The sequence below is a fragment of the Anastrepha obliqua genome, chromosome 3 (genome assembly GCF_027943255.1).
Source record: "Anastrepha obliqua isolate idAnaObli1 chromosome 3, idAnaObli1_1.0, whole genome shotgun sequence".
NCBI lineage: Eukaryota > Metazoa > Arthropoda > Insecta > Diptera > Tephritidae > Anastrepha > Anastrepha obliqua.
The window spans coordinates 92593852-92617977 of NC_072894.1; the positions used below are offsets into that span (position 1 = coordinate 92593852).

At 34.7% G+C, this 24126-nt stretch overlaps 1 protein-coding gene across 3 annotated transcripts in view; it reads right to left on the bottom strand.

Moving 5' to 3' along the window:
* LOC129240198 (uncharacterized) overlaps window positions 1-24126 on the bottom strand; it is a 41860-nt gene that overhangs the window by 16343 nt on the left and 1391 nt on the right. The gene's annotated exons all lie outside the window — the stretch shown is intronic.

Genomic DNA, 24126 nt, shown 5'->3' on the forward strand with positions numbered 1-24126 from the left:
GTTCAGCTGTACATTCAAAATTCCTTCTCGATTGTAAAAACGCAACGTGCGTGGAGAAAAAAAAATAAAGTGAAAAGTGCGCCGTCAAAGAACGCAATCAAGCAAATGCACAAAAGATTTTTGTCTTCCGGCACTGTGGCTAATACCCGACGTCCAAATAAAAAGCGGCCAAGACGATCTAACGAAAATATCGCGGCCGTACGAGCCAGTATCGAGTCATCGCCGCGAACGTCAGGTAATCGTCGTTCTGCTCAGTTGGACATCCCTCGGACCACTCTACGACGTATCATTCGTTTGGATTTGGGGATATTCCCGTACAAAATACAACTAAATCAACAACTGTTGCCGGCCGATAAGCCTCGTCGCTTGGAATATGCCAATTTTGTCGTCCGAATGGCCCAAACTGATGAGGATTTTTGGCATCAAATCATTATGAGTGATGAGGCCCATTTCTCCTTGAACGGAACCGTAAATAAGCAAAATTGCCGTTTCTACGCCACTGAAAACCCTCAAATTATTGAAGAGGTACCTCTCCACGACCAAAAAGTTACAGTCTGGTGTGGCATTTGCGCTGATATGGTCATTGGGCCGTTCTTCTTTGAAAATGGTCAACACCAACCATTGACCGTCAATCAAGAGCGTTATCGGGCCATGATAACCGATTTTGTGATGCCGATTGTTCGGGAAAATGGTATGGAGCACTTCTGGTTTCAGCAAGATGGCGCACCACCACACACAGCACGAGCCACCGTCAACTTATTGAAGACTTTGTTCCCTGGCCGTTTGATATCAAAAAGCGGCGATTTTGACTGGCCGCCACGATCACCGGATTTGACGCCACCGGACTTTTTTCTTTGGGGCTATTTGAAATCTAAGGTTTACGTCAACAAGCCAAAGACACTAGGCGCACTTAAGGCCAATATCCGACGGGAAATAGCCGCCATATCGGCCGAGACCCTGGCCAAAACTATGGAAAACGCCGAAAAACGGGCACATTACGCTATACGAGCTAAGGTCGACCACTTGCGCGATATCATATTCAAAAAGTGATGTAAACGAATCTCCTTGAACTAAATTAAATGTTTTTCACAATGAAACACAAAAAAATGTTTCTTTTCCATATTTTTTTAATAAGCACATGGGTCAGTTTAATATGGCCAACCCTGTATTCATTTAAACACAAAAATACCTCATAAGCCACGTAAACCTGTTAAATTACCGAGGCAAGTGAAATAGCTGTAACAATTTTTATGACAAATGGTTTACACAAATTGGGTTATTTTAAGAAACGAATTCAATGCGTAAATTTACCCGAAGGTAGAAAGCAACTTTGTCTAATGTGTCTGGCATGTACCTTTTAGCCATACTTATAAAGAAAGCTGCCTACATAGCAAAAACGCAGAAGCGTCTGCTCGTGAGGTGCAAAGAGTAAACTCCATCGATGAGCGGCAGACAAAGTGGGAACTCTGCCAAAGAGCCTCGGACACACAAACGCATTGCCAATATAAAGGTTTGGCTAACGAGGCTACATAATGAATACACCTTTACCCGACCAAATTCTTGGATTGATACGGCTATACAGGTTCGACCAAGGTGAAAAGACTTCAGAGGAGTGGCCAGGATTAGGCCGTCCAGTCCGACCGGACCGGCTCACAGCGAATTTGAAAGAATCAGCTGATTGGCTGACGTAAGCGGGGTTATGACAACGGTTTGTTTACGAAAATGCTGAGATTGTGTTGGTGGTATACTAATAAAATCAGCACAGCCTTTCCTCATGTTACCTTGGCACCATCTAACAACGACTGATTAGACGAGTGTGTGAATACGTGTGAAATGAGTGGGCAAAATCCTCCCACTACTTTACTTCGGATGGCCAAATCTGATAACCTATCATCCTTGGGTTCCACCACAACGATAATCCTTTCAGGGACTAAAATGTTATAGAAAATGCTCACCGCATTATTTATATGATCGCTTGAGGTGGGGAGTAATACGTGCAACACTAGTTTTATAAAGTCGTCATAGAGATAGACGAATTACCCATTACGCCCATTTTTCAAAATTTTACTTGCGTCGTATTTATTTTCTTGGGTTCATAATTTGTACTAAGATTTACGCAAACATATTCATTTTTGCATGAGTTGCCGTGCGCACGGACGGACGGACGGTCATACATGGTTGAATTGACTTCTCCCATCATTCTGAACATTTTGGTATAGTCATTTCTATTTCGATTTTTATGCTGCCTACGAACGGCGGATAGTTTTATCAGAAGCGTTTTCCATTATCTGCGGAGGTTTGCCATTATCTGCGGAAGGTAGAATGCCATAATAAAATAAACCTTACTCTAATTTAATCTTTGACACTCCCTGCAGGCATCGAACCCGTAACTAAACGAATGGTAGTAATATATAACGCCCAAATCCACTCGGGTACGACATCTATCAAATACAATTTATATACATATGCATGTATGTATACGAGAATTATACCAACAATACTTTACATGTACATAAATATATGTAAATGTGTGTACATAAATTTACTTATCTAACTGTAAACTTACTATTGCAAAACGAAGAAATTGGAGGAATTGACAAGTAATAACCATTTTACTACAGGCAATTTACAAACAAATATAATTAATACATTCATATGAAAATAATCAATAAGCTTTTATTACAATTCATTTGCTGCGGTCGCTGCTGATTTTATTAAATAAAGTTAAGTGTGAAATATAGGGAGCGTGTCATTATTCTGTATTACAAAATTCTGGTTGACAAAATTCTGTAAATTGCAAAAAAATTCTGCTTTTTAAAATTCTGCTTTCCAAAATTCTGCTTTTTCAAAATTCTGCATGTTTAATGCGAAAAATTCTGCTTTATTCAAGTTTTGTGATTTTCGTCATACAAGAAGTAACAAAATAAACATTTATTCCATATATATATATATATATATGTATATGTTTAAGCGATAACAATATTTTAGTTTAGCCAATTACATTTAGTGTGACTTAATTCATTTCTTTTCTTAATAATCCTTCGCAGCGGTTCGTTTTTTAGAAGAGTTCTACGCAACAATACTGTGGATTGCGAAGCCGGAGTTGGACTGATAAGGTTTATTTTTTTGAAGCGCGGCTGAAGGCCGCCCACGCGAAAAGGAGTTCTACGCAAAAATACTGTGGACTCTATCGAAACTGAAGAAAAAATGATTATTATTATTATTTTTTATTTAATATCTCGAATAATAATAAAAAATAATAATAATAATAAATTAAATAATTACATTACCTCTTTAACATTGTTAACATTACATTTTAATACAGAATTATGTAATACAGAATTTTGAAAGCAGAATTTTAGAAAGCAGAATTTTCAAAAGCAGAATTTTAAAAAGCAGAATTTTGTTTTTAGAATTTTGTACATACAGAATTTCGACACCAACCCTGAAATATACATACATACAGTAGTGGCCAAAACTAAAGCACCGCCCTTACAGGATTTCTAATAAAGCGAAATAATTCAATAAAAAACCATGTCAAACATTACATATTTGTGTACCATATTTTTTTAAATAATTCGGTATTAATAAAACATAACAAAAATTATTCAAAACTTTTAATATAAAAGACTAAAATTGAAAATATCCTTAGTACTCAGAAATTAACATGGTACAAAAAAATTCAATATTTCACATGGTTTTTATTAAAGTATTGGCATTATTAGATATCCTGTAAGGGCTGTGCTTTAGTTTTGGCCAATACTACATTAGGCCGGGTCGATTTGTGAAGAGGCAAAAAAATCGCCCATTGTTCTGTGAAAATCATATTCTAGGGATCAAAATAAGAAACTTTGCCGAAGGAACCATACATCTAAAACGAATTCTGATGTCCCCCAATTTGGGTCGAACTTTTTAGTTTCTTTTCTATAACTCACTTAAATTAATTTTTTCATTTACATATGTTCTGACTAAATAAATTTCTTAAGAGAAAAAATAGATATTATTATAAATAAATAATAAATATTATTATAAATAAATAAAAATAAAGAAAAAACATAGCCATTTAGCTGATTTTTTCATGTAAAGGCCAAAAATGGTGATATTTGAAATTGGGGGACATCAGAAATCGTTTTAGAGGTATGGTTCCTTCGCCAAAGTTTCTTATTTTGATCCCTAGAATACGATTTTCACAGAGCAATGAGCGATTTTTAAATCGACCCGCCCTACTGTACATATGTAGATATTTTCATTTTGCCACTAAACTTTTTCCACAATCGAAGCTTTTACTCAATATGAAAATTATTATCGTAGTGCCTTTGATCACATTGGCGTTGCATCGTAAATGTAAACGACGCTGTTGAATGCAGCACTAACATCAACACAAAAGTCTCCTGGGCATACGCCCCAATACACCGCAATGACGAGAATGAGCGCAAGGGAAACGAAATCTCCGTCCAGGTGACCACATTCTACCATAGAGTCGAATTTCGCCAAAGTGTTTGTGATTACAAGACTGCCACCAAATAAGATCTCTTGCTTGATTAGGAATTTCACCAATCGCGATCCAGAGCAATTGAAATACTATTGGCGAGAATTTTACAAGAGATTGGGCAACCGCTTGTGGTTGATGATGTACGCAACAAACAATGTACACGAGTGAATATGGATAAGTTTTTACGGTACACCAGTAATTGGAGCATTTTCAATACGTCCAACATTTTTAATTTATCTAATCCTCGCTTTCATGAGACTGTTGATGATGTGTTCTCACTCTCAGTGTCCACACCCAAATATTTGAAGCTTGTTGGTTTGCTGAAGAGCTGTAATCGCGACGAAGAGAATAATGGAAATGGAGAAAAATAATTGGAGCTGCGCTTTCTGGAAGTCGCGTGAGAAGTACTCTAGCAATGAACTTCTGAAAACGATTATAATACACTACCTAAAATATCATGTCGCCTGATCTGGAGTACTTGAGTTCTTCTTTAGTTTCGTTGATCACTCAATTTCAATTTTGCAAATCCGTTTGCGTAATTCAGAAATGCTTTTGGATAACCATTTCCATTAAATTGAAGAATTTTAATTTGTAACACAATTTTGAAAAAAAAAATTGTAACTTGTTTGGATAAAATTTGTTTACGAGTTCTCTATGAATTTGAAAGGCATTGATTGCGAAACAATTAATACATGTGCAATTAATTTGAACTAAGCTATTTTTGGTTTCGGAGTAAAAAAAAACATGGCAATTTAGAAATAAAATATGCATTCTTAACTTAATAATTTATTCATAAACCAAACTTCAAGTGGTAAATAAAAACGTGCTTAAGTTTGGATAGAAAAAATGCTGAAATGCATTTGCAAGTCAAATGAGTGTTGCCACTCATTGTCATCATAATGTGATTTTTGATCGTTAACAATTTCGTGCAATGGCTTTCGACATACAAACCGCTTTGACTTTTGGAGATGAAGTGACATCCCTAGCCACCGTTTTCATTGCTTTTTTTAATTCAATAGTAGTCGCAAGCGGTACGCATTTCATGAAGATCGTCCAAAATCGGTTTTTGTACCGGGAAAGTCGATGGTGTGCGAGAACCGATATAGCAATATTGTCATGTGACGTGGGATTGAGACATGCTTGGATCATTAGTTCCATTAGCATACATTCAATATTGCATGCATATTTGGCCATCATAAAGATTTAATCGCGTTGAACACCGCATAATTCCATAATCACAAAAGAAATGTTGGTAAATTTCAATCGCGATGCATCAAAACATCGTGATGTGACGGGCGACAATTTTTCACACATCGGCTCAAACCAGTGAATTTTTGAGCATTCACAAAGTCGAATAGAATCCTACGTTTAAAGCACCCAACGACTTCTTCTTATTCCCACCCACCAAAAATAAATTATGATGCCAACGTTTTTCGCCGTTATTGTTGTTGTAGAAGTTCATTAAGTCATCGCCATCATCTATTTCATCTAACGATAGTATCAGGGAACATGATGTTTCAACGGGTTAGCCCCAGAGGGAGAGGGGTGTTAGGTGAGTGGGTTTAAGAGGTGATGTGCATAGGGGGTAAGTATCATGCAGGGCACCTTCAGATGCCGAACATATAATATGTTGAGTATGTCGGGGTCAATTCTGAATCTACTACGGATCTCACAAGGCAACTGAAGCTCTTCGTCTGCGGTGCTTGGTGGTTGGACTCCGATGACTGCATTCGGGGACAATATGGGTCTTTCAAATAAGAAAATATGTTGTTAATGCATTATACACACGCTCTTATTGAAAAAACCAATATATGTTAACTAAAGAAAATGTTGAAAACGTTACACTTCGACCAGAAGCCACAGATTTCTACTGGTGATAATTTCCTGAACAGTCTTCCAAATAAAGGATTTTACTAAAAGGTCATTCAAAAGTGACGCCTAGATGTGAATAATTCCTAAACGACACTTTTTTATGTCATCGTTGGCATTTGATGAACAAATTTCAAGAAAATGGTTCTGTCGAGGACACAAAACGAACTGGCCAACCAAAAACTTGACATTCAGTTGAGAATATCGCTGCTGAACAACCTTCAACATCAATATCTCGACGTTCTCAAGATTGAGGCATTCATGAATCGACTGTTTGACAGATTTTATCTGTAGGCGTGCTCATGGTGCACATTTAAATGATGTAATTTTTCACATCAATTTTATTTCCAAACGACAAAAACGCATTTGTTGTGTGAATTAATCTGAAAACTTGCGCAGGTGCTATAAATACAGGAAGTAACATGGGCATTCCCGAACGACGTAATAAAAGCAACATTTTGTGATACGAAAGCATTAATTATGGACTTAGTAACTCCCTCGTGGTTTTTCTGAAATTCATTCAACAAATACATCCTCCATTCAAGCGACGGAACATTAGATATCTACATAGCAAGCACAACAATTGTAGATGTTCTAATTAACACTCATTACAATTATTTGTGTGTTATTAAATGACTTCAACTGACTTTGGGTATACGAAGAACAAATAAAACAAATCAAATATATACATAATTCAATAAATTCAATAAATATTTACTCTTTTTTACATACGAATTCCATAGCCGTACACATAAATTGAAATAAAACAAAAAGTTAATATTAGCAAAATTAACAACTACATATTTCCATAATATGTGCATACACATAAGTAACTATGTATGTATATTGACTAAGTAGATTTGTTGGGAACTGTTTATTGCAATCTACCATATTACCTGCAAATTTGCAGTAATTAGTTATATCGATCTTTAGGATACTTGCGCGACGAGGGAAGAAAGAACTGGTAAAGGTAATACCATAAATAACATCAAAGGCGAGTTGTGAGTCATAAACTAGTTTCATACGCCTCTAACTCTCCGCTCCGATTAACAAGAAATTTCCTGTTGACCCTTTGAAGGCGAAGAATATGGGTGAATCGGCTAAAACTGCTTTTGAGGCTCGTTTAGTGCATAGAGACCAAATACTCGTAGAACTAACTGAAAACTCAGTTAGTTTACAATTAAGAGATTAGCAGCGATGATCTACTAAATACGTCAGTGTTTTGTTTTTGTATCTTTATTACATATGTTTAACAGTCCGACACTAATAACGCCACATTAATTAAATTATTTTCAAAAATAGTTTCTACATACATAAATTTATTTTTAGGAATTATAAAATCGAAAATAATGCAAGCCCAATTCTTTCACCACTCTCAATTTACGTAAGGCCATAAAATATACAGTTGTTTTATTTTTGCTTCATTAAGTTTTAACTATCCGATAAAACAGATTTCCACAAAAATTAAGTCTGAGCTCTGAGTTGTACTTTGATGGGTTTCCCTGATTCCGTTGTTAGCCGAAGCGAAATTTGAGTAATGATTTTATTGGTTATTATTGGCTAGATTAATGCCTTAGTTAAAAGGTGAGATAATTATTTTTTTCTATTCAAACAACTGGTTTTTAATTATCAAAAGTACACTTTTATTGAAGCTGTTTTCCACATATTTGAAACTACTTTATCGGATATGCACACGCTAAACTGTTATTAAATATCATTGGATTTGAAATTAATGAAATAATTTTTACATTAAACAAAAGAGCATATTTAAAACCCATTTATTTATTATATGATAGGATAGATAGCATCGAGATCGTAATATCGATATTCCGAAAATTCGGTGATCATATACAAGTTTAGTTTTAATTTAAAAAAGAAACACGAACTGAACTGGAAAGCTCTATAAAGGGTTTTCCAATACCGGAATTGGATGGTATTGATCTGTACAACGTTTATTTTCAACAAGACGGCGCTGCGTGTCACACACGCAACGAAACCAATGATCTTTGACGGCAGAAGTCTCCGGAAAGTGTTATCTCTCAAAGAGGTGGTCACAATTGGCCACCGAGATCTTGTGATTTAACACCTCGTTACTTTTTTCTTTGGGGTCACGTGAAAGAAAAGGTCTACGCCAACAGCCCAGGTCGATACAAGACCTCGAAGATAGAATTCGTGAGGCTATCGACGACATAGGGCAGCCACTTTGAATTTCGGTTATGGAAAATTTCATGATATTCATGACCTTCCTCTTTATAATGAAATAAACATCCGATCATTTATATTGAAAAATATTATAGCATTTTTCTTTGAATATCAACATAACACCTCTTATTAGACAAACCTAATATATATATGTACGTTCGCACGGCAGTCAGTTCTATGTTACTGAAACGACACGGATTTATATCCAGCAGCATTATTCGTACATGTAACATACTTGTATGGATAATGTTTATGCTGCTAGATCAACAAAAACCCTATATACGTCTAACAAAAATACCAGTTACATATGTTTTTGACTAGAAGAAATAAAAATTTTCAAAGCTATTTGCAATCGCTTACCCACCTGCTTCAAATACAAATTGTGTATTTAACACATTAAGTGAATTCTAAATATCATAAATATTAATACAATATTTACGTTCTATCTAAGTTAAGCCAAAGTGTTTATGGTTGTTGCAGATAATAAATAAAATATATAGCGTGCTAGCTAAAAAAATAGAATAACAAATTTGTAAACAAAACCATATTTATATTTTTGTTAAATCGAAGGTACTTACCGAAAAACGTGACACTTTTGTAAATGACATTTTATAAAAGAAGAAACAAATCAGTAAGGGGAACAGAAAACGTATAAATGCGGTAGAATGCTTACCGCACGTTCAATTCCAGCTTGCAAACTGTTGACAATTCACCGAAATGTAACAAATTATTTAAAAATCAATGTTGTTAAGTGTCCAAAACTTGCTTTTGAAAAATGTTAACTTTATTACGGATTATAGGGAATTACTCAGGAATTTACTCAGTAAGAATGTTTGCTCGGGAAGATTTCTGTAGAATATCTCTTCCTTAGCAACTTTTGTTCAACTATTTTTTTTTTTAATCAAAGATTCTTCTGGATGGGGGCGTGGCATTTTTGGGACTAAAGTTAACAAAATGTGCATTTTATTGTTAATTTCGGCAGAATATCTATTCATTAACAACAAGAAGAAAGCCTCAGAAATGGCTGTGACAGTTTAAGAAGAGCGAGCAAACTAAAATTGCGTAGAGAACGTCAATGCCTTTTATTTTACTGACAGCTAAACGATATAAGGCTTTTGTATTATTCAGGGAAAAAAATTATAAAAAACTAGCAAACCCCGCCCGCTTCGCTGGGCACACTAAAATAGAATAGATATGGTTTAGAACAGAAAAGATATGGTTTTCATATTATTTATTTCTTTATTCTTTATTCAAGCGCTTTGGCATAAACAATATTTTTTGTTTTTCTATTTGTTTTTGAGTAAATATATAATGTTGTTGGCTTCCCAACACGTGAACAGCCAACGTATAGTTGACCATGGGTGAATACTGGTTCTTCTAAATTCATCCCGCATATTTCTAAAGTTTGCCCTTGTGATTTATTGATAGTTATTGCAAATGCTAAACGAATGTGCAGTTGCAAACGCTTGAATTCAAATGGCAATTCAGGTGGAATCATTGGAATTCTCGGTATTAGAACGTCTTCATTCTTGAATTTGCCAATTAAAGCCTTATCGACAGCTTTCATTTGATGTCCACATTGTACATACACAACCAAAGCTTACCCGGGTCCACGTTTTGACCTATATCTCGAGACCCCAGTCACGGAGCGGCATGAAAAATACTCTGTACTAAAGCATTCACCAACAGCTTCCATCTGATATCCATATTGTACAAACACATTCTAGGCTCCACGTTTTGGTCTCTATCTCGAGACCCTAGTCACGGAGCGGCATGAAAAATACTCTGAACTAAAGCATTCACCAACAGCTTCCATTTGATACCCATATTGTACATACACATCCCAAGGTTACCCGGGTCCACGTTTTGACCTATATCTCGAGCCCTATCCACCAATATACATCCAAACTATACGTAAACCATCTTCAATACCTACTTAACAATGTGTGAAAGTTTGGTTTAATTCGGTGCAAAGACACGGCCGGTTAGCGAACACACACAAAAAGTTGACTTTATTTTATATATAAGATTTAATAAGTAAATAGTCTTAAACATATCAAATTTATCTTAGAAATTCTAATTAAAAACCGTGGAATTGAGATGAAAGGTTTTGAGGAATTTTTTATTTACAATTGTAGCTTTTTATAAGGGAGACATTACGCTACACTTGGATACAAAAATAGTGAACGTTCAAAAAACATTAACAAGAAAAATTTTAAAATCTTGATGTGATATCGATTTGTCGCAGGGTGTACAAAACACAACTGTTTTCTTTGAGATATTTTTTCTGTTTTCTGTACCTATTTACATTTTTGCATGTTTACGTAGAAAAACGAAGTCAAACACAGACTAATTGTACAGTTAATGACGGTCGCAGAAATATACGTAAACGCAGAAAATAATCTTTTTTTCGCTTATTGACCCTTGTAGCATATCCGGAGAAAAACGCATTTGCACGCATGGTACAAATGAACGAATTTCAAATAAATCAAATATACATACTCGTACATTCTGTCAAAAAGTACTGGGAATTGTTAAATAAAACGCAAAATAATTGTTTAATCATCAAAATTTATTTTGTCGCCTTCAAAATAGGCTCCATTCAAAGCAATACACATATAGTGGCTCACAGCTTATTTCATGCAGTTTCAGTTTATGAATTTAACCTTTTTTTTTTTGCTATGAAATTTAAAGTTAAGCAAAAACGAAAATTTCCCTGTTATTTTTGACATTATAAGTGAGCATGAACACTGAATTTCCTGATAATCGTTATCATAATCGTTCCACCAACGCACACGGTGAATCCAATATTTGGCTGAAAAGCGGTTTTGCATCGACAGTCTTCGCTTAGTAATTCAGTACAGTAAATCGAGTTGTCTAAGAAAAACTAATCGCTTAACAGGTTAAATTATTGCAGAATGAAAAATTGTCGCAATTTAAAAAAAATTTAATGTAAATATTTAGTTAAGTGATTTGCTAACATAATGAGTAGAGGAGAATTCCTGGAAATATAGTGCCACTCACACTACGGGATGAAATGCAACCACAATGCGGTATCTTTGCATTTTTAGTATGTTTGTGATCGCCAAGTGGACAATATAAAAATATATAAAAAATGGGCCGACGTACTACGATTGAACAGCGATTAAAGAACTGGGCATCAAGCAATTTAAAGCGGAAAGTCGCAGCGAAAAATTGCGGCAATACCTTCTACTCAAATATGAACGAGACGGTATCAATAAAACGGATGACATATGGCAAAAATAAATTTTTTGTTTTTTGGTAGGACTGTTTTAAGCTTACATGGCAAATTTCAGCGTGATATGTCACATAGTTTGTTTTCTGTGCTACTGTAAACAAGTCAAGCTCGAGTGTGTTACTATACTATAGTAGTAAAGGTAAATAAAGAATACCGTAGAACCTTTTGGAACGAATTCCGAATGCACAACACCATGATAATCAAAGAAAACCAATAGCATGACTTTCACTTTTGACCGACTTTGACGTGGTTTTTTGGGTTTCGGTTCATGTAGACAGCGCCATTCAGCCGCCTGTCGACTGGTTTGCATGTCAAACTCATATACCCACGTCTGATCACCTGTTATGATGCACTGGGTAAACGTTGGGTTCGAATTCACTTGTTCAAGCATGTCTTCAGCCACTTTCCGATGAATTTTTTGAAAGAAGTTCAAATCTTTTGGAACGAGTCGCACAGCACGGCACACGAAATTCCGTTCAAAACACAAAATTTACAATAAGACAAATTCTTTGTTCGATATTTCTATCCATAGTGAAAATCGCAGAGCACACCTGCGGTTGACTGATATACATAGTTAAATGCCAAAAACAAGCTAATTCACAGATCTCGCTCAAACTCTTCGGCTCTATAGAGGGCAGTTGCACCAACAGTCCAGCAAAAAAAATTTATACATACATATGTGTAACGCGCACTTTTTAAATGAACAATTCCCGATTTTTTTCAGAATGTAAGTTATTTAATTTCCCATTTATTGGTAAATTTTCTAATTTTTCCATTCATTTTCAATAGGTGAAAAGAGGCACCCTTGTCTAGAAAATAAAAATCAGCTGACATGAATTTAAGGAAAAAACCAGGTTGCTCTAGATTTCTGCATTTACGCGCTGCGCCTGCGATAGTGAGTTTTCATATAAGTACATACATACATATGTATTGTATATATTGTACTACTCTCATAAAGAGTGTTAGGCCTTATCACAAATAATGAGATCATAATGCAAATAATTATTGTGCTTACGGTGGGGTAAATGTGGGGTTGGTAATTGTTGGCTCGAGCCATATTGTGCAACAAAATTAAAAATATTTCGTTCAAGAAATTATAGAAATAATTTAATAAATAATAAGATAATATATAAAATTATTTGATAGACACTCCTTGAAAAAAAAATGCATTCTTATAATGTTCTGCTCACTATTCAAAGCAATGAGACCAACTTGCTAACTTGCTTGTTCGACTGCTGGAACATTACAATGGCAGCCGGTTCTACTTATCGGAATGGCTCGGGTTTTTCTCTCTATTAGATATAATCAGTGCAACGGGCGGGTCCTCTCACCATCAGACCACAACTATTATACAATAGCGGTATGCACAGCTGGACCAACGCAGACAAACTCACGCGTCACTCGCGCCTTGAAACGCGACCTTCCTTCCGAGAAACTTTAAGTTCTTATAATTTAACTACAGCGGGCTCTCGAGTAAGACTGGCCAGATAACCGATTTACTGAACCGGTACGAAATATTAATAGCTGCAACCCAAGAATCAATACTGAACAAAAGTTCCTTACTGAAGTGGCTCCAATGATGGCTGCAATATGCACCGCAAGGATCGCAGGCGAGACAGTCATAGTAGTCATGTATACGCTAGACCAACACATGTCAAAGTCTAATTTTACGATTAAATAAGAGTTTTTCATATCATAGATGCGATATATCTCGGTAGCTGCCTCTTTTAGCTGAGTGCTTAAACTTTTATTTTTAAGTATGTATGTAGATATCACGTGCAAGTGAATCGAAATGTTGTTGATATTCAACATTTCAATAAAATCATCTTATTTTAAGAAAACTTCCTGACTGTGCCACTTGCTTTTAGACATTTCAATTGAGATAATCGCTCTTGCAATAACACGCACATGTAAGTTAAATTCGGACCTCTGATCATAATATAAAAATATTATATATGAATATTTTTGCTTGTAGGTTTCGTTCAACTTTTGGTGACTGTCTGCCCCAGTGCAACGCTACTCGCGTTAGCCATTTCCCTGTCTTGCAATGTTAATGGTTATTGACTTCTAATAAAATTATTCATGTTATACAACTTTACAGATAGCCTTAAATCTTGCGCATCTTAACGAATCTTGCTACAAATACGAATGTGTGATTTTGCCTATAAAATGGAATAAAAATGGGTTTTCTTTATAGAGTTTCCAATATAATCAGGTCGTTTTATCAGTACAGGTTTAACCAACAAAATGTATTGTCATGTGAAACACATACATATTAAATTTAAATTAGTATACACAAGAATAAATGTTATTTCTTCGTATATAAAGTAGAATTTAAAAAAACGCTTTGAGAATCCAACCAGTTTGTTATCTTTGTGAGACTTTACGGTTTTAACACTGATATTCAACTCATTAAATAAATTAACCGTGTATATTTTTACATATTTTGTTCAGTAAAATACCAAATATAAAGCAATAAAATTAATAATATATTGTACATTTCACTATTAATTGCTTTACTACCATTTTCGCAAAGGATAATCACATTCTTCTCCTTTCTTTCATATTTCTGCTATGGATTAAGTCGTCAAATTTCAGAAACTTTTATAACTGAATCTTGCGTTCGCCGGCAAATATATCACGCCCTCAATGTCAAGTAAAATTGAATACGTGTACTTGTATGCCAGCTTTTACAGACGACGCCATTACGAAAGCGTTAAAGCAGCTGCCGTTTGAAAGTAAACAAACTCGCTACTTTATGAATGCAATGCAATTTGTTAAAAAAAAAAGATTTTAAATGTAAACATAACTCACGCTTTCAGAATCGTTTGTTAGTAAAGTTTGTTCGCACAAAGCGCTCTGTACCCGAACGCAAAAAGGTCCAAGAAACTCCTGAAAGGATTGTAATCATTAATTCTTAGTAATTTCTTGAAATCAAAACTGAAATACTAAAATCATAAAATAGAAATAAAATAGAAAAAAATTCTTAAACCTCCAATTAATTGCAACGTCAGTAATTTCCAAAACTCTGACATATTTTCTTTATTCTCACTCACAAAACCTTTGGCAATGTTCGGATTTTCTTGCATCCTATCCTACAAAATGTCACTTTGAACTTTATTTATAGTTTTAATGGAATTACTTGTGGTTTTCATTTTTGTAATATGAAAATATATAAAAAAAAAAATAATGTGAAAAATTATAGTAGTAATGGCAACTATTTTTGCCCGAAACGTGGCCGATCTGTCTAACAAAAACGTGACGCAAAATTCAAACTTAGATTTCCGCGATAAATTAAATTTTAATGCTGCTAAATAGGTGTCACTTTTTCGCAATATGCGTTGTGCAAAACATTTAAAGAAGTCAAAGACGTTCATAAATAAATGGGTGCAATGATGTACCGCACTGACTCTATCTCAGAATAATAAAATCATCAAAGCCTTTTGCATTCTCAATTCTAATTTTTTTTTGTAGCTTTAAGTAGTTCATCTGAACGTTTGTGAAGTTTCATTTTAATTTGTCAATTCACTCTTTGCTTACAAACCATTTAGTATAGACGTGCCACAGTATTTCCTACAATGGAAAAAGTGAAGTATCTTACAGTGATTGAATTTTTATTTTTGGAAGATTTCAAAGTAAAGGTAATTGATAAACAAATGAAAGTGTATAAGGATTTTTCGTAATCAATTAGAATAGTAGAAAGATGGGTTGCTGAATTTAAACGTGGTTGTAAAAGCCTTGAAGACGATCCACGTGAAGGACGGCCAACAAATGCAACAACATCGTATTGGAAAATCGTCGAGTGACTGAAAGAGATTTAGTAGAAGCCCTAGGCATCCCAATGACATTTTCTAGAAGATTTTAACACCTCAACACCTTAACGAATATTAGTTTGTATGAAGAAGTCTACATCAGTCTCGTATTCATAAAGTACAATGCATTTTGCACTCGCTTATCTATTTTATTTTAAAATACATATGTATATAGATTAATTTACTAGTCATCACATCAAATTTTATTTACAAAACAATGAAAGATAAGCTATTGGAGGCAGTAGTATACATGTAAGTTCCTACTATAGAATTTTTGTAATTTTACTTGCTAAACACTAATGACTTTGGTTGCTCTCTTTCAATGATTTCTAGTGCCGGTACTACAGAGTTTATTTCCAACTTACCCATTTTAACCCCTTAGCCTACACGATATCTACCAATTGCGCGAGCTATAATACGCAAGAAATTCGTTCGCGCGCCGTGCCATTCAACTGTTCAGCCGTGTACCCGAACTGGCGCAAAGTGTATACTTTTCGTAACATATATATTTCAATGCAACGAAAGGAATTGTGAAATAATAAACAATGTTTAGGTACAAATAGTAATTTTAAGATGTCTAGGAAGTAATCATAATCAATTGATCACAAAGTCTTTACCACGAGTCAGACTCGTTGTTTTCGCTTATGGCACAAATTCTTTACCACGAGTCAGACTCGTGGCTATAGGCTAAAGGGTTAAAGGCGGTGTAAACGAATTTTCTGTAATCTGACATGATTGACGTACAATTTTAAATCAGCGCTAATACAACTCTTTATTTCTTAAAAGTAGGAGATCATTCCGTTTTCAAACCAAGGAAAACTTAAACCTGATTAAAAAATAACTGTTCTTAAATAAATTTAATACTTGAAACCAAAAGAAAATAAGTTAAAAGTTTGAGGGTGAGGGTGAAACTATGAAACTTTGTGAATGGCTACGGACTCTAAGTCTGCCAGGCATCCAAAGAAGTAAGTGTTTACACAGCGATGTCGCGTTCTGGCAAAAGCGGGACAGTGGCAAAGAAAGTGTGCAGCATTCGTCAATTCCTCCTCGTTTTTGCAGCTGTGACAGAAATCATTAGAGAGAAACTCCATACGTTTACGATATGTTCCCACTAGGGAGTGCACGCTGATGATTCCAACTATGGTACTGATTGAAGGCTGGTCTAGATTTACTGCTTCTAAGCCAGATCTGTCTAGTTACTTCACAAGTGGGCTTCGTGGTCCATCCACTATTGGCTAGCGCGATGGGGACTGACCTGACTCAGAGCTTACTTAAAAATAAAGATATACCCATATTTTTCAATTTCCAAGAACGTCTCTGTATCCCGACACCCAAATAACGTTCGTGGTGCACGCTTAGCCAATTTATTTAGAATAGCTCTACTATATCGTCCCCTTAGTATAACAATAGCCTATGTGCTCATAGGCTATTATTTTTTTATTAAATTTTTGGATTCTCCATCGTCGATTTTATATGTGGTCAAAATTTTGTCAAATTCTAGTTCCACAAAGTGGGTCAAAACGTCAGTCAAAAAATAATAAATATTTACAGACATAACGAGATTTGAGTGAGAGCTACTTTCGACAAAAAGTTTGAAATTCATTTTCTCAAAACATCAAACAATTTATAGGCTATTTTAACACTAAGGGGACGATATATTCAATTGTTACTTTGCTTGAGGTGTTTGGTACTGCAGAAATCATATGCCAGCTTTCAGAGGAGATAGTGATCGGTTGTGTTGCAATAGACAAGCCCCTGACGCATGACGCAGCCTCCTTATGGCTATTAACCCATGTTGAAAGACAGCAGCAGTAGTCAAATAGCCGGACACTTGGGTTCAGCTGGAACACCTGTGAGTGGATGCCACTCCCGACCTTATTATTTATTTTAGAGCCGTCAGTGAAGGCGGTGAAGGACCACGGGTAATTAACAATATCACATTCACATCTTTCTGGGATTTATGTTGGAAAAATTATTGGTACTGAATTGGGTAGCAGTGCAATCTTACGCTCTATGTGTTTCCGGAATAGTTCCCAGAATGTTTGACTGCCCAAATCTGAAACCTTTCTAGAGTTGGCAAGCATTCGGTCTGTTTGCATTGCAATTAGACCAAAAAATTGCCGTAGATATCTAAGAGAAAAAATCTAATATAGTCTCAAAAGCCTTCGTTGGGGTAGAAAGCAGCACTCCTGCGATGAGCTTAGATGCTGCCCTTTGTGCCCTTTACTTTTTGTTCTTAAATAACATATTTTCCAACGCTGTGACTCCATAAAAAGGGGTGAGGCTCACAGCCCCAGTTTACAGCCAGTACACTAGGTCACTTGAATTGATCAAGAAATATACCAATAATAGATTTGATGTACGGTGGAAAAGACTCTCAATCAATAGTAAATAAAATTTGCTTAAAAAGCTTGAAATAACATTTCTTGCTATACGAGGGTTTTTCTCTACAACGCCTAGAACTGCTATTGATGCAATGAAAAATTGCAACTGTTAAATTAAGATTGTCATTTGTTAACAAAACAACAAATTTCGAATAATTATGTATTAGCAGTTATGAAAAAACAAAATGTATTAATTATAGTGACTAATTAATTATTTTTCACAATCCAGGGATGAGTAAACGAATAAACTAAAAATAGTCAAATAATAATCATGATTATTGGCCATTAAAATAAATCTTAATAAGAAATAGAAAATAAGTGGATTATTTTGTACTATTTTTTATTATTCGTGAATATTTTTGATTATACTCGTACGTAATTTTTTTTTTTAATTTCTGATAGGATGATAGGAACCATACTTTAAGCTTTTTTAACTTTTTTTTATTAACAAATTCAGACACATTTACATATATGTATAGTATGTCAAATGAGCTATTGAAGCTATTGCCCCAACCATCACGTTATTAGTTTTTGCTTTTACTTATTTGCGTTTTGATCACGTAAATCTTTTTGAGATTGAAAACAAACACAGATATTAAAAAAAAAATATATTATCCGCATTTTCTGGGAATAGAAATAACAATACTTATTAATCATCGAACGCATTAACCATTAAATTATTTAATAATCAGTATTTAATAATTCGGTGATAGGTATTTTTATGCCAATGTTAGGCTTAGCACTGAGACATAGAAAAAACGAGACGAAAATTGTTGATGACATTTATTAGAAATTTATATGTAATTTTTCCTTTAATCCAAAACCGTTATTTGGCAATATCTCGAAATATACCGTGCCCGATTTTACATAGGAATTGGATGGTCTAGTTATTGCGATTCTTTTTTGTTGTAAACTACTGTACTCCGTACTTCCATTGCTTACACATTGTATGCACAATGTTGCTTTTGTAGAGGCATAAACATTCTTCATTCAGAGTGACGGTCCTTGACCGGATATAAATCCGATAACGTAGAACTGACACGTTGTATAATCTTTACTGATGGCTCCAAATCTGACTCTGGGTTTGAACCTGGAGTCTACGACGAAGGAAATGAAGAGCTTTTCTGAGGGAGTTTATCTTGGCAATCCTTAAGGTCTTGTATAATGTCGTAGAAAATAGGCTCCGGGAGGGTTAACCTCGTGAAGCCCTTAATCTCGAAATCTCATACAAATATAATAAATGGAACTATTCACAAATTGTGGGATTGCTGATAATTTTTCATGGTTTAAAACCGATGTGTTATTAATACTAATACCGATGTGTTATTAATACCTTTGTTTGGTAGGCAATACAGCAATAAATCAGTTTGATAAGTGGGTAAAAGCTCTATGTAAAGAACAGTTAGATAACACGACACTGTAAACACTCTAACTCATATTTAAACTCAAACTGCATATGTACATATGAGCCGTTTATTTTCAAAGTGGTTTCAGTCCATTTTTTCTTATATTGAGATATTTAAGGGTTTGCGTTTCAATTGTTTCAAAAATATTGTTAACTGTTATTAAGTTGTTTTTATGGCTTTGTGACCTTAAACATGTTAGAATATATAACGTGATACATTTTGTAAACTTTACTATAAAAGCCTAAAATGGACTTAAACCACTTTCAAAATTAATGAAATGACAGTTTTGTTCGTGAAAAGGAATAAGTCCACTTTGTGTTCTTTGTTTAATATTATTATAAGTTAATTTTTTCACTTAAAGTTACTCCACTACGTGTATATAATTCCAATATAATTATTACATGGGGTCGATTAGCAAACAAAATACTTTAGTTTCACAATAATATTAAACAAATTATCCAAAATAATTGTATACCTAGTGATTCCTGTAAACCAAATGTCGTCCATGTCATCCTCTTCAATTTTTGGAAACAAAAATTCGTTGAGCATATCACGGTAACGCTCGCCATTTACTGTAACCGCGGAAGAAGAAGAAGACTGACCACTTTGGAAATAGGTTTTCAATATTTCTCAATTTTGTTCAAGCGTATAGCGTCCCATTTCGTATATGTCAAACTTTTAAGTAAATTATGAACACATTTGACATGTCATTTGTGTTACCATTCTCAAAAAAATAGGTGGTTCAAAAAGCAAACTATAAGGCCCACCCGTTATATCTATAGTCGATTGTACCGCATTTTCGCAACATAGGGTTGCTCCCAGATATACAAAAACTTCAACACCCTCGAAATCGTAGTCATTCGCACACAGTGTTCTTGGTCGCAGACTTTTATTGGATAGTCATTAAAACATCATTACATTATTACAGCTGCACTATTCCCGCCCTCGAAGATTACTGTACGCATGGGCAAAGTCATCTGCACAAAGATAAAAATCTGGGTCATTGTGTTCTCATATGCCACTTCATATTAATATTGACCTCATTTACCGCTATTTGAGCATAATCCTTATCCTGATTACCAATATGACAATCAAAGCTCCAAACATAGAATAATTTTTCACTCTGGTGGTATAATAAATAATTCGAAATTTTAATTATAGCAAGAGGGGACCGTCACTGCAGTAGCCAAATTGGTTTGATTACTATTCGGAAGCGCGCAGGTTCGAAACCGCCGGCACGAAACACTAAATAATAGAAAACATTTTTTTCTAATAGCGGTCGCTCATCGACAGACAATAGCAAATTTACGGCGTGTATTTCTGCCATGTACCGTTCGGGTATCAAGAAGCACACCACTAATAGGAGGAGCAGCTCGGCTATCTGGTTAGAAGGGATTGAAATTATAATACGTAGAATTCTCGGTGGTGCTAGAAAATTTTAATTTTGCAACAAAGACGGACAATTGACAATCCCATAAAGTCCCATATTAAAATCGAAAGAAAGCGTTTCAAGAGGTTGGAGAATAATAACAAGCAAACGTGAATTGAAGGATAGGATCCGCAAAATTCAAAGAACGGAGAGCAAATTTCAAGAACACTTTTTACACACGTTCAAGTCTATCTATAGAAAACCGGGAATTGGGTTGTAGCAACATAAGGTAACAACAAGGTAAACCCTACAGATTTCGACCAGTACAAGTTATTGTTAAAACATTTATTACGAGTTCAAAGTGATTACGGCATATTTTCACGTTGTACGAAGTTCACCAGACACTGGAAATTTTCAAATATTGTAAATAACTTTGATATTGTTTAACTTAAAATAATAGTCTTTAGAGTTTTGTGGGAATAATAAATGAGGTTTTCATTTAATATCTGATCGCGAATGAATCGGCATTGCCTTTTAGACAGTTGTTGTGAATAATGAGTAGTGCAAAAAAATTAAGTACCAAAGAAACTAAGAGTAAACTAAGTACCTAAAATAGAAAAACATGTTAACTATTTGAAGTGCTGCGAAAAACTGTGAAGAGTCCCAAATATTGTTGAATGCAATAATAGTCATCATCTGTGACAACGTGCTCGAAACGAATTCAATGAAAATGCAATGCAAACAAATAATATGAATAAAAATTTAAAAAACATGAAAGCAAAATATTATATTATCCACAGCGCCGATATCACTGCCAACAAAACATGTTGTCTGTGTCTGCTGTTGCTCAAATACCTATATGTTCGCAAAAACCAGTTGTAACAACAGAATTATAATTTCATACGCATATACTAGATAAACTCTTTTTAAACGGATTTTTTAGGAAGTATATTTTGCGCATTTTCTCTATTCGACACAATTTTCTTATATGGAAAAATCATCTTATACCGTCAGCAGAAAAAATTGTCAAAAATCAGTGTACATTTTTTTGTACTTAAAACTTGCACTTTATTATACCAAAATTCAATAATCTACCAAACTGCGTACCTGAAATTTTTCTATAAATTCCTAATAAAAATTGTGAAATTTTGCTAAACATTTGCAGAATTTTAATAAATTTTGTGTTAAGTTTGAAACCTTAGTTTATATGAATTTTATTTTAGTACGAACATATTTTTATAAAGAAATAATTGAAATTATAAAATAAGTAAACAAATAGTCAAATCTTAACAATATGTGGTGTACACTTCATTTTGACGCTGACTGTATATGAGCCAAGTACCGAGTTCTTTACACACTACATTTCATGGTATTTTTGTTTATAAAGCTTTTATTTAGAAAGAAAGTTTAAGATTAATTAGGAAATATTAATATCTTAAATCCAAAAGCTCCTTGTTTAACAAACATTTACGATAAACAAAACCATACAGAAATAAAATTCAACTAAACTTAGTATTTTCAACTTTCGGTACCTTTCACAAAAGCTTTGACAACCTATATCTTAAAAACTTTAAATTTCCCACAAAAGAGATATTTTTCCCATTCTCAGAAGACCTATGTTAAGCCATGTACAAATTTTTGATATCGCCTGTGTCATATCGCCCCAAGCCCATTGAATTGTTTTGGTTGGGTCTTCTTCCCCTCAGAAAGTATTTGACTGATGTTGCATTTGAATTTTTTAGTTTCACAAGTCGTTAACATGGATAAGTTCTCTTTACGTGACTTTTTACATAACTTACTTTTTAAATAAAAAAGAATTTACTGTGTTTAAAATTTCAATAAGCTGCAGAACAGCATCACAACTTCGCCTTCTTCCAATCTCACCCGACCTCGAAATCTGTTGCCGAAAAGTGATATACGCAAACTTTTTCGCCTTGTTTCAATGAAGTGCCACACGATTTTACCCAATATATATTTTTTTTTTGCCTTTTAGGACATGCCCTCATTTTGAGGTACAACAAAAACAATATTTCCATAAGCTCTATAAGTGCCATATGCCTTACAGAAAATTGTCCGAGATGCGTTAAATCGGGTGATCTTGGGGGCATAAGTGCTGCGTAAGATCGTTAAGTTATTCTTCCCGACAATTATATTCGGAATAAATTGATCGTTTATGTGTATAGTAGTATTTTCCATCATATTATTGAACCCTCATATTATTCATATTCATCCGATCAACAACAGACAAAAATGTTACTCATCTTGCTCAATGACATCACTAGACCTTCGCCATTCCCATGGTAGCCAGTTCTACATACGGATATGGCTCCGATATTTTTCGATCAATGAGGGTTCAGTAAATAAACCCTGTTTAATGAGATTCACCGTATTCATCGAGCTTAACACTGGACCTGAAAAAAAAAACTTAAAGGTTTTATCTGGCTCAACAATCGACCTGTTGTTGTTGTAGCAGTTCACTAGGTGTAGTCACCGATCGTCATCAACTAGCTCATCTAATCGTAGGCGACGGGTTGGGTCCAGATGGAGAGGGGTGTTAAGTAAGTGGGTTTGAGTGTGAACGGATGGTTAGTATCGTGCGGGGTACCTTCACATGGCGGACATATATCGAGTATGTCGGGGTCGATTCTGGATAAGTACGAGTTTAACCTGCTATAAGTCAAATTGAGCCAAAATTACGCGGGTCTCATAAGGCAGCCGAAGCTCTCCGTCCGCAATGAGTGGTGGTTCCGATGAATGCCCATTAATGTCTGTCTCTATACTATCCGACTGCTCCCACATAGTTAAAACACTACTACCGCTTCAGTGACCAATTTCTAGGAGTTCCAACACACTTCTATTTTTTATTTATGCTAAAGTTGGCGACGGACATAAATTAGCGTTTTGAGATTAAACAACGTCAGAAAAATACCAGAAGATATGAAAAATGACGATTTTTTTATGTGAAAACGAATGGCCGCTTATCCAATAGCTTGTGGCTATTATCGTATAAAAGAGTTTCACTTACGCCAAAATACTCTGTACATGACGAGAGCTTCAATATACTCTCTCACATGTTGAAAACATCGCGGTCCTCTTATTCCGACATTACCTATATTAATCAATTTGCCAACAGTGTCACACATCGTACTCGAGTAATTTAAAAACACAATAAAAAGAAAAATTTGCAAGTTAGTGTAGTTGAAAGTAACTCCCAAATAATTTCGTTTTCTTATAATTGCAGTCAGACTATGCACGTTTCATTTTCGAAATTAATTGCAGAAAAGGTTGCAGTTTTAATATTTGTTATTTCCACTAGTTCAAATGTGTTCATTT